Source organism: Myxine glutinosa, chromosome 1 (assembly GCF_964187855.1).
Source record: "Myxine glutinosa chromosome 1, kmMyxGlut1.1, whole genome shotgun sequence".
Lineage (NCBI taxonomy): Eukaryota > Metazoa > Chordata > Myxini > Myxiniformes > Myxinidae > Myxine > Myxine glutinosa.
In genome coordinates this window covers 2,596,779-2,609,367 of record NC_136261.1, presented here as the reverse complement: position 1 = coordinate 2,609,367, position 12,589 = coordinate 2,596,779, and positions in this window count along the sequence as shown.

Genomic DNA, 12,589 nt, shown 5'->3' with positions numbered 1-12,589 from the left:
GAATGCGGTCCTTCGCTTACGCACGCACGCACGCCCGCACGCACGGACGGACGGACACACGGACGGAGGGGAAAACCATAGTCCCCCTTTCGCTCCGCTGTGCGACGGGGGACAATAACCGAACATCACGAACAAGAGCCTCAAGCAGCGAAGAACTGACCCGGAGGTCATGTCGTGACACGGAAACGCGAACGGGAATCGGGAGTACTTGTCGATGAATGTAAGAAGATAACGATACGAGCCAGACGCTGGCAAAGGCCCTTTGAAGTCCATAGCTAATCTCTCCCACGGCCGGCTAGCTTGAATCAAAGTCCCCATGTCTGGTTTGTAGAAGCGCGGTTTCAGCTCCACGCAAACAGGACACGCTCGACACAAACGACGAACGTCCTCCACGGAGTAGAGCAAGTTCCAGCTGTGCACGAAATGCGCCAATCGCGTCACACCCGGGTGGCATAGCGATTTGTGAAGTTCGCGGAGATCCTCGCCTGTTGTGAGGCCCGCGCACACTCCGGGCCAAGATAACGCATCCGCAGCTAAATTATCCCGCCCCGGGCGATATGTGATCTTGAAACTGTAGTCAGCCAATTTGATGTGCCAACGAGTTATCTTTTCGTTTTTAATGCGCTGTGCATGTCGCGTGTCATACATAAACACAACGCTCTGTTGATCGGTAATTACTTCAAACTTCTTGCCAAGCAAATATGACCTCCATCGTCTTATTGCTTCTATCACGGCATAGGCTTCTATCTCGACAGCAGAATGGCATCTCTCACTATCTGAGAGGGTGCGAGAAAAGAAGGCGACCAGTTTCCCCCCTTGGGTCAGGGTCGCCGCGATAGCACAGTCGGACGCGTCAGTTTCCAAGACAAAGGGTATGTTCTCGTCAACCAAGGTTACAGCTGCGCTAGCTATGTCTACCTTCAGCCTTTAAAAGGCGGCCTTGGTGGCCTCGGTCATCGGGAATGTTTTGCAATCAACAAGTGGACGGAGCTTCTCGGAGTAATTCTGGCCCCAGCGAGAATAATGTGCAAACAAGCCGAGAGCCCGTCTCAAGGACGCACGATCACGCGGCGCCGCCATGTCTAGCAAGGGTCGCAGGCGCTCTTTGTCGGGTGTTATCTTCCCTTGGGTCACCGTGTACCCTAAAAGATCAATCGTCCTTGCGGAGTAGCGACATTTGTCCTCGTTGAAAGTTAGATTATATTGTCACGCGACCTGTAAAAACCACCGCAGATTAGCGCCGTGGTCCGCTTGATCTCGTCCACACACTGTGAGATTATCAAGGTACACAAAGACATCCTTTAATTGCTCCTTGGCAATGATGTCATCAATCGCCCTTTGAAAGCACGCAACGCCGTTGGTTACGCGGAAGGGCAAACGCGTGAATTGATACAACCGTTGTCCCGACTCGAACCCCGTATAGAGTTTATCTGCCTCACGGATGGGTACCTGGTGATACGTGCTACGCAAATCGAGCGTACTATAGACAGCGTATTGAGCAACCTGTCGAACTAGCGAGTCTAGACCGGGAAGCGGGTAGGCGTCCAGCTGCGTGAATCTATTTATAGTTTATGAATAATCGATTACCATCCGCTTACGTTGATTCTCAGTTTGGACCACCAATACTTGAGCCTGCCAGGGTGATCGGCTCGGTTCGATAATCCCATCCTTTAAAAGCAGACGTTTCCTCGGCGATGAATTGCTCGTCGGCCCGTGAGTGTGGTAGGCGTCCAGCTGCGTGAATCTATTTATAGTTTATGAATAATCGATTACCATCCGCTTACGTTGATTCTCAGTTTGGACCACCAATACTTGAGCCTGCCAGGGTGATCGGCTCGGTTCGATAATCCCATCCTTTAAAAGCAGACTAGTTTCCTCGGCGATGAATTGCTCGTCGGCCCGTGAGTGTCGTCTCGACTTGATTGCGACCGGCGTGCTGTCGGAGGTTAGACTCAGGAATAGTGACAGTGGCTCTATAGACATTCCGGTCAAAGCACACACAGAGTGTGGATTCCCCATTAAACGTCATCTCCAGACGACCATGCCGATGAAGAAAATCATGTCCCAACAGTACGTCGGCACATAGAGTAGACAAAATCATCAAACGGACATCCGGATACATCGTGCCATTAACCACTAACTAGACACGGCATTCACCTTTGGTGCGCATCCAGAGCGACTGCGAAGCCATGAAAAATCTTCGCGAGGTCCCCAAAACTGGCCATCTGTGCCGTCGTACAAGGGCCATGTCAACATAGCTCTCTGTCGACCCTGTGTCCACAAGAGCGTTAGCAGACTGACCTTCAATCAGCACCGGTACCACGGCGCTCGCCAAACCATGCGGTACGGACAGTGCCGGGACTTCTAGAGGCCCGCGTCGGGCCTCGCGCGTCGCGGTGATCCCAGCCAGAATCGAACGCCGCCCTCTCGAGGCGTGGCAAACCTTCGCAAAATGACCTTTCCTGGCACAGGTGTGGCACGTCGTGTCCCGTGCCGGACATGTGGCTCGAGGGTGCCTTCGATTGCCACAGAAATAGCACTTAGTATTGCCTCCGAAAGAGGCAGTCGCCGCCAGGCTCGTACCTTCTGCTCCGAGGATTTCTGGCTGGCTCGGCTCCATAGGGGTATCAGCAACCTCACGCTCCATGGGAGGAAATCCCCGGACGTTTCTCCCCAGTGAGTCTGGCAGTTACATAAGGTCGACCATACGACTCCGATTGAGCCTGTGCCAACTGTAGTACTCGTGCCTGATCATACGCCTCTTGTAGGGTCAGGGTGGGTTTCTCAAGCAAACGTTGACAGATCGAAGGTGTATGAAGCCCAGACGCAAGAGTCCCGCATAAGATCGTCACACATTTATTCTTGAGTTCGAACCTCATGTGCACATTCCTTTCCCAGCCGACGTAGTTCTTGAAGGAATTGCTCAAGCGATTCCGAGGGGTCTTGCCTCCGAGTAGCAAGCTTGTATCGGGTATAGACCACGCTTCGAGGCTTGATGTAGATACTCCGAAGCGCCGCCACCGATATCGCATATGTGGGACAATGTGAGATGTAGTCGTGGATGGTCTTAGTCACGTGACAGTTGAGAACAGAGTTTCTGCGTGTCCGTGATGTCAGCAATGTCTCCATGTAACTTTCGAGCAAACATAACCAATGTGTAAGCTGGCTCGCCACGTCATCAGCCTGAGGGTCCCCACTGAAAGTAGGTAGTTGCAGAAGCTTGTTCATCTCATACTGTGACAGGAGATGATTCAGATTAAGTGTTGCAAAATCAGAGCCTCACAACCGGTTTCTCGATCCGAGTTTAATCTGAATCAATCTCAAACAGCATCTAAGAAAGAATACATAACAGCCATCATTCATGTACACTGATGGGCATCAGCAGTATATATAATATCGGGTACAATTAAGCAAGCCTCATGCAAATATGATTTCCTCACCATCCTAAGTAAGCACGTAATGGTCACAGGTCTGCCCCTCGCTTTCAGTGGATGTATATTTATAAGAGTACTTCAGTGGGCAAGAGATGTTTGTTACTACACCTGGGTTATAACTTATGACTTAGAGTTCCTACGTTTCACTACATGTTGTACCGTCCACCAAACAGTGATGACTCCATCTACATCTCGCGGTCTGGTAACATGGATCAACTTCTTTCCACTCATCCCAACTCTCTCTTCCTCATATGTGGTGATTTCAACTGTCATCATGACAGCTGGCTGGGTGTGGGTACCTCTCTCATCAGTCATGGCACCTCAGCAAACGACTTCTGCAACCAACTGGGACTGAAACAATCTGTCAATTTCCTGACCCGGATCTCAGTCAATGGAGCGTCTTCTCTTCTCGACTTGGTTATGACAAACTTCCCTGCAAATGTCTGCTGCTCTTCTTCTGCTACAATCGGTTCATTTGACCATTTGCTTGTGAAAGAGGACATCTCTCTGGCCATTCTCAGAGAGCCTCCTCAGTGTCAACAAGTCTGGCATTTCACTCAGGCCAACTGGCACGGTCTTCAAGCAGCCATCAATCATCTGGACTGGTCTCCCATCTCCACTGCTTCTGACATCAACTCTTCCTGGGAATACTTCCAAAGTAAATTGCTCTCTCTCGTGCACAGAATTATCCCATCTCCTCTTCAGTTGTCATACCCTTCCTCCCGTCCATGGCACACTGAAGCTTGCGGTGATGTAGTTGCCCTGAAGCAACTTGCCTTCTCCTCATGGAAGGCAAATCCAACGGAAGGCAATCTCAGTTCCTTTCACAAAGCTCAGAACAAGTGTTTGTATACCCTCAGGAGAGCCAGGAAACAATGTCTCTCCACTCTCAAGACTGACCTTTCAAACCTGTCTCCCTCCTCCAAATCATGGAAGCACCTGGACAAATCTGTTTCTGGTGTTTGTTCCTCTTCCATCCCCCCCCTTACCTCAAATGGCTACACAGCTGCCTCAGCACGTGACAAAGCCGAATGCCTCAACTCTGTGTTTGCCTCAAAATCTTGTGTCCCAAACCCGTCTCTCTCTGTACCCACCTTACCCAGTCATACCCAGCTGCTCCTGGACTCTGTGTCCTTCTCTCCTGACAAGGTGGAGAAGTTTCTGTCAAACCTCGACTCTGATTCTGCAACTGGCCCAGACAGCATCAGCCCACGGGTCCTAAAATCATGTTCTTCCGCTCTTTCACTCCCTCTCTCTGTTCTCTTCACCCTCTCTTTTGCTCAAGGTCATCTTCCATCTGCTTGGAAATCTGCCAACATCACCGCTTTGCACAAAAAGGTGCAAAAACAGATCCTAGCAACTACAGACCAATCAGCCTGCTCCCAATTATCAGCAAAGTCATGGAATCCATCATTGCTTCGGATATCAAATCCTTCTTCTTCTCCAATAGCTTGATCTCTGATCATCAATTTGGTTTCAGACCAGGTCACTCTACTCTGGTCATGCTGCTTCTGCTGTCTCAACAATGTATTGAGGTCCTCAATGCTGAACAGGAAATCAGAGCTGTCTCCCTTGACATATAACGTGCCTTCGATACGGTCTGGCACCCCGCTTTGCTCACCAAACTCTCCTCCTTTGGTATCCATGGAAATCTCCACGAATGGCTGGCAGACTTCCTCTCTGGTCGCAGTCAACGTGTGGCCCTGAATGGATTTCTCTCATCTCCCCTTCCTGTTCTGGCTGGAGTTCCCCAAGGTAGTGTTCTAGGCCATGTGCTTTTTCTGGTCTTCATCAGTGATCTCTCTGACTCTCTTGAAAATCCTCTCTATCTCTTTGCTGATGACTCCACTCTCTGCCACTCCATTCCTCATCCCTCAGAAAAGCAGCCTGCAACCTCCTCACTCTCTGCAGACCTGGACAAAATCACAGACTGGTCAAACAAGTGGAACATGTCTTTCAATCCTGACAAATCCCACACTCTTGCTATGTCTCTCTAAAAAGACCGACTGGACAACCCTCCCATCTACTTTCTGAACAATCCTCTCCAAGAAGTTCTGTCACTCAAGCTTTTGGGTCTCACTATCTGCCATGATCTTTTCTGGAAAAAACACATTTCCAAGCTGGCCTCCAAAGCCAGTCACCGACTGGGTATCCTCCGTCGTGCGAAGTCCTTCCTTGGCACACCTGAGCTCCTCACCACATACAAGGCTTTTATCCGCAGCTCAATGGAATACTGTTCTCCCCTCTGGGCCGGTGCTCCTGCCTCACACCTAGCTCGGCTTCACGCTGTTGAAACCAAAGCTTTCAGAATCATTGGAATCTCCTGCGATGAAGCTAACTCCGAGGGCCTTTCACTTACTCACTGCAGGCAGGTTGGTGGTCTTTCTGTCTTCTTCCGACTCCTCTCCGGCCTTGCTCCCCCAGCACTCTCTGTGCTCTGTCCCCCAAATATTCCTACAGGACTCACAGGATCTGCCAGCAACCCTCTTATGGTTAAACTGCCAAAATCTGGGCTCTCTGCTCACCTTCACTCTTTCATTCCTCTTTTCTCCCACCTCTGGTACAAACTCCCTTGCTCTCTTCAATCCCTCTCCTCCCTCCAGGTCTTTAAAACAGCTGTTCACCACCATCTCTTATCTTCCCCCATCCAAAACCTTGATCTTTTCTACCGCCACTAATTCACCCCAGATACACTTTTTTTGAAATTCCAACTTCTTTCCTGGAAGTCCTTGCAGTGTCCATATGTTTTATACCTCTCCCACCTCCCCCCAAGCCCTCCCCCTCGCACATTTCTCTCGATGTCCCTGCTCTCAAATGTTGCGTTTGTGTCCTTCCCCCTCTCTCCCCATCTTGTCTACCGCTCCCCTTATTTTGTGTGTCGGTTTGACTTTTTGAGTGATTAATGTTAGCTCTTTCACGGGCCTCAATCGTGTCCCCCAAAAAAAAGAAGAAAAAAAAGCACTTCCGGTGGTCAGATTTTGGTAGACTTTTTTCTGTCGTTTAAAACACCCAGCAGGTAAAAAAAAAAACACTGAAAAACCTTTTGTTAGACTTGTTTGAGGGTGTGATGGTATATTGTCTCGTCTAACCTAAAACCTGCAGAGGGAGATAACCAACCAGTGCAGACTGAAAGGCCTCATATCGCATTCATGTCATTTTGAACGCCACGCATTGAACACGAACATGGCTGCATTGCAGCACAAGTGGAGGAATTACCGACGAAGCGTAAGCAGGGTCTCAGTGGATGTAGTAAGGTTCAGAAATTGAAATGTGAGAGACCATGAGGTGGCAGAGGGAAGCAGATTTGAAATCTGAAATAAAGCTTCAGATAAAGGAGTATATTCCACAGATGAGAGAAGAGGATTGATGAATGAACATTATCGTTGTTCAGATGTGGGAAGGGTAACAAGGAAAGGGGGCTGATGTATGCCAAGGGACGCACTTCAAGATGTATGGCACGGTAAGAGGATGGCCTAGATGTATGGCACGGTAAGAGGATGGCCTAGATGTATGGCACAGTAAAAGGATGACCCAGATGTATGGCACGGTAAGAGGATGGCCTAGATGTATGGCACGGTAAGAGGATGGCCTAGATGTATGGCACGGTAAGAGGATGGCCTAGATGTATGGAACAGTAAAAGGATGGCCTAGATGTATGGAACGGTAAAAGGATGGCCTAGATGTATGGAATGGTAAGAGGATGGCCTAGATGTATGGCACGGTAAGAGGATGGCCTAGATGTATGGCACGGTAAGAGGATGGCCTAGATGTATGGCACGGTAAGAGGATGGCCTAGATATATGGCACGGTAAGAGGATGGCCGAGATATATGGCACGGTAAGAGGATGGCCGAGATGTATGGCACGGTAAGAGGATGGCCGAGATGTATGGCACGGTAAGAGGATGGCCGAGATGTATGGCACGGTAAGAGGATGGCCTAGATGTGTTGCACGGTAAGAGGATGGCCGAGACGTATGGCACGGTAAGAGGATGGCATAGATGTATGGCACGGTAAAAGGATGGTCAAGATGTATGGAACGGTAAAAGGATGGCCAAGATGTATGGAACGGTAAAAGGATGGCCTAGACGTATGGCACGGTAAGAGGATGGCCTCGATGTATGCACAATCACCTCCAAGCTGTCGCCTCTGCGTTCAAATTCCACCCTCGCTATAAACTGTCATGTCGCAGTGTTGCACAGGTAAGGTGGTTCATCAAGGTGTATGCCATCCATAGTTAAACAGGTTGTCTGCCGATATTAGTTGGTGGATGGTAAGATCCCACGATGTCCTTCGCGAAGAGTAGCTGCACCTTGAACAAATTCCAAATTCCTCTCCTGACTTCTTGAGTTGGAATGACGACCCAACCACAAGTTCAGACTAGTAACTGCCTCGGCAGCACCAACGCATTTCATCAGGCATGTAACATGATGATGATGATCAAGGACGCACTTCATCAGGCATGTAACATGATTATGATCAAGGACGCATTTCATCAGGCATGTAACATGATTATGATCAGGGACGTACTTCATCAGGCATGTAACATGATGATGATGATCAAGGATGCACTTCATCAGGCATGCAACATGATTATGATCAAGGACGCACTTCATCAGGCATTTAACATGATTATGATCAAGGACGCACTTCATCAGGCATGTAACATGATTGTGATCAAGGACGCACTTCATCAGGCATGTAACATGATTATGATCAGGGACGCACTTCATCAGGCATGTAACATGATTATGATCAAGGACGCACTTCATCAGGCATGCAACATGATGATGATCAAGGACGCACTTCATCAGGCATGTAACATGATGATGATCAAGGATGCACTTCATCAGGCATGTAACATGATGATGATCAAGGACACACTTCATCAGGCATGTAACATGATTATGATCAAGGACGCACTTCATCAGGCATGTAACATGATTATGATCAGGGACACACTTCATCAGGCATGTAACATGATGATAATCAAGGACGCACTTCATCAGGCATGTAACACGATGACTATCAAGGATAGGATTTCAGGTAAAAGATGTGTGATCTGTATAAACAGGTTGGAGGAAGATGTACAGGTGAATACGAGTTCCACTTACAAGGAACATCAACATAGGAGGTCATTTGACCCATCAAAAGCCTGTGCAGTGGTTGCCAACCTGTGGTTGTTCATCTGTGCTCTATCCCCTAAATGCTCAGCATCTAGCAAGGAACCATAACGTACCATTTTTACCTGTTGTTATTTTTTACCGATTCTTGAAACGTGCACTCAATGGTCAGACAGCTGCCGGACCCCACCCACATTTGTCTCCTGACTCGACCCACCATTGCACCGAGACAAAATGTGGCCTCAATCTTGGTTTTTCTGGTGGGCCGACGAAATCAGGCCTGGAGGCCTCTGCTGATTATGCACTGCTTCAGATTTCCATTTGCTTTGTTTAGATCGAGTTTTACTCACAATGAGGGTCCTCAAAAAAATCGAATCAACGTCGAATACAAGTTATTAGCAAGGTTTAATCAAACCTGACAGCACACATGGCACACACCTCCCTAAAAAATAGCGTTACATAACTTTTGAACAGCCTCATATTGGGGTTAAACCATCCGTCACCGTGTGACAAATCGGCTCATTCTGATATAACTGTGGCAGAGGGTGACATGGATGAGGTCTCATATTGGGGTTAAACCATCTGTCACTGTGTGACCAATCAGCTCATTCTGATAAAACTGTGGCGGAGGGTGACATGGATGTCTCATATTGGGGTTAAACCATCCGTCACTGTGTGACCAATCAGCTCTTTAATGAAATTGTGTCTAAGTTGAACCCAAGAGCTATGCTGGCTCCGACCACTGAGGGGCTTCCATAAGAACTCGGACGGACATCGCTCCGATTCATTCCTGTGACATTTATTGTGTGGTGGTGCATACTCGAATGGTGCGTATTGCTAGATGTTCCAGGCTTTCTTGTACCAATTGCCAATTCATTATTACTTCTATGATTACGGTATACTGATATTATTCTTGTGGATTTCTTACAGGTGTTACTAGAGATCAATTCTGAATGAAACCTACTATTGGGACAATGTTGAAGATCTCATTTTTACAACAGATTTACAAGGGCGACAATTCTGATAAAACTGTGGCGGAGGGTGACATGGATGGAGGTGTCAAATTAATCGTTAAAGATGCTTTAAAATGTGCATTTCCCAATCGGCCCGTTACCAGATTGTTTTGCAAGTTGTGACCACAGTGCGGCCCATTCTTGTTAGTGTTTGGTGCTATAGGTCTCGGTCGGGGTTTGAACTACCGACCTCCTAGACTCAGACCCTCTAACCATTACATCATGGAGTCTGGCCTAGTTGTTGTATAGCCCCGGACAGGTGTATCGAACAACCCCGTGGCATGGAGACGGCCGCCGAACAATCTCCCAGGAGCGACCCGTAGATCCCCCACATCCAGAATGGCGTACCACCACCTTCACGAAGTCAGTGCCACGACAGAGTTGGGGAGAGAGGGAGGCAGACAGACAGACAAGAGGGAGAGGGCTGATCCATGGGGACCAATCGGCTCTCTGACCATGACCACACTGCCCTGACAAATCCCAGCAGCAGGAATAATGGGAAAGATTTGGCCCCTCGACTTGCGTTACAAGGGGGGGGTGGGGGTACATTACAACCACCGCGAAGAGGCGTCCCAGGAAGTTGTAGTCCGGTCTCGTTGAACGGAGAGGTCAGATTTCCAAGGTGCAAGTATGATATAAGGCTGCAAGACCACAACCAGACTAGGGTGAGCAAGAAGCACACCCTTCGACTCAGCCTCACATGGTGGGGTTTTCACCACAGAGACACTGGGATTTCATGGTCGAAAAGGACGAGAGCTGGAAACCGGAAGCACCGGTCCATTGGGGAAGTGGCAGAGGCTACACCCCAATGGCTTTGCACTCCGCTATAAGCTAACGAAGACAGACTGTACTGTAGACAATTCTAAGGCTTAAAGCAGTTATGGAAGCCATCTTGGAGATTGTTGAATATACTCATGACAGGGAAGAATGGGGGAGATTTGACCGCCTCCACCCTCCCCCCCCCCCCCCCCCCCCACACACAAGCATACGTGATTATGAGGTATAAAACAGATGTTGGCTACATTTTTATATAAAATACCTTCAGACAGAATGAAGAAAATTAATTTATCAATATGATATTTTAAAATGAGAAATCGGTGGCAGGTCTTGGACTATTTTATGTTGTTTTGGATATTTTTGATCTAAACTGCACAAGCACGGAATGAGCAAGCAGCTCGTATCTCAACGTACATGTCCAAACCTTATTAAACAAACAGGAAAGAGACCACATCTTATAGAGAATATCCCACTTTGCTGGATTATAACATTTGAACAAAGCAAACTTCCTAAAGCAGCAAATCATGCCGTCATCATGGCAACTTGTAAAAGGAACCAATCGCATTCAAGCTGTGAAGGAAAGGTGGAGCTCACCGGGATTGAGGTGGTGAAAATGGAGCGTGTGTTGTGGAAGCGTCAATCATGACTCTGACTCAAGTGGAGGGAGAAAAAAAGAGACTAAAATAAACAGGATTTGGATGATTATGAGCACTGCAGCAGTTAACTGAGGGGAGGGGCAGGATGATCCCACCGCCCCCCCACCCCCAGCTCCCTATCACCCTGGCAGCTGCAACCGCAACCGCAACCACCCTGTTTACGCTGAGACGGTTTTGGGGATTTTGTGCCTCGTTTCGTAACTCGAACAGCACAGACTTTGCGATGAACCAGGGCCCACGTTGGGAGAAATGGATCACGAAGTTACATGAAAAGCCCCTTCGCCAATTAGAGAAGGGCCTGGCTCATGGAAGCACTAAATAAATAAACACGTAAAGCACCAAGGGATGCCGAGCACAGTCTGGAAGATTCATATCGTGAAGCGTTTCATAAAGGGCGAGCAGAATCAAACTAACCACAAACCGCACCGGCCCTGTGGTTATCAGGATTCAGGGTGGACGGCATGATCAGCCTTTGGTTTAGCAGTGAACCAATAAGTTGTGGATATAAAACAAGACAACTACAACCAACCAACGATGAAGGGCGATACGTGTGGTACATTATCCTGAAGGGCGACACGTGTGGTACATTATCCTGAAGGGCGACACGTGTGGTACATTATCCTGAAGGGCGACACGTGTGGTACATTATCCTGAAGGGCGACACGTGTGGTACACTACCCTGAAGGGCGACACGTGTGGTACACTACCCTGAAGGGCGACACGTGTGGTACATTATCCTGAAGGGCGACACGTGTGGTACATTATCCTGAAGGGCGACACGTGTGGTACATTATCCTGAAGGGCGATACGTGTGGTACATTATCCTGAAGGGCGACACGTGTGGTACATTATCCTGAAGGGCGACACGTGTGGTACATTATCCTGAAGGGCGACACGTGTGGTACATTATCCTGAAGGGCGACACGTGTGGTACACTACCCTGAAGGGCGACACGTGTGGTACACTACCCTGAAGGGCGACACGTGTGGTACATTATCCTGAAGGGCGACACGTGTGGTACATTATCCTGAAGGGCGACACGTGTGGTACATTATCCTGAAGGGCGACACGTGTGGTACATTATCCTGAAGGGCGACACGTGTGTGTGGTACATTATCCTGAAGGGCGACACGTGTGTGTGGTACACTACCATGAAGGGAGACACGTGTGGTACATTATCCTGAAGGGCGACAAGTGTGGTACATTATCCTGAAGGGCAACAAGTGTGGTATGTTACCCTGAAGGGCGACAAGTGTGGTACGTTATCCTGAAGGGCGACAAGTGTGGTACACTATCCTGAAGGGCGACACGTGTGGTACGTTATACTGAAGGGCGACAAGTGTGGTACGTTATCCTGAAGGGCGACAAGTGTGGTACACTATCCTGAAGGGCGACACGTGTGGTACGTTATACTGAAGGGCGACAAGTGTGGTACGTTATCCTGAAGGGCAACAAGTGTGATACATTATCCTGAACCTCCTGAACCACGCCGTAAGCAAGTATGGTACTACGCTGAACTATGAAGTGAGCGAGTGTGGTACTACCCTGAACCATGAAAATAGTGAGTGTGGTACTACCATGAACCATA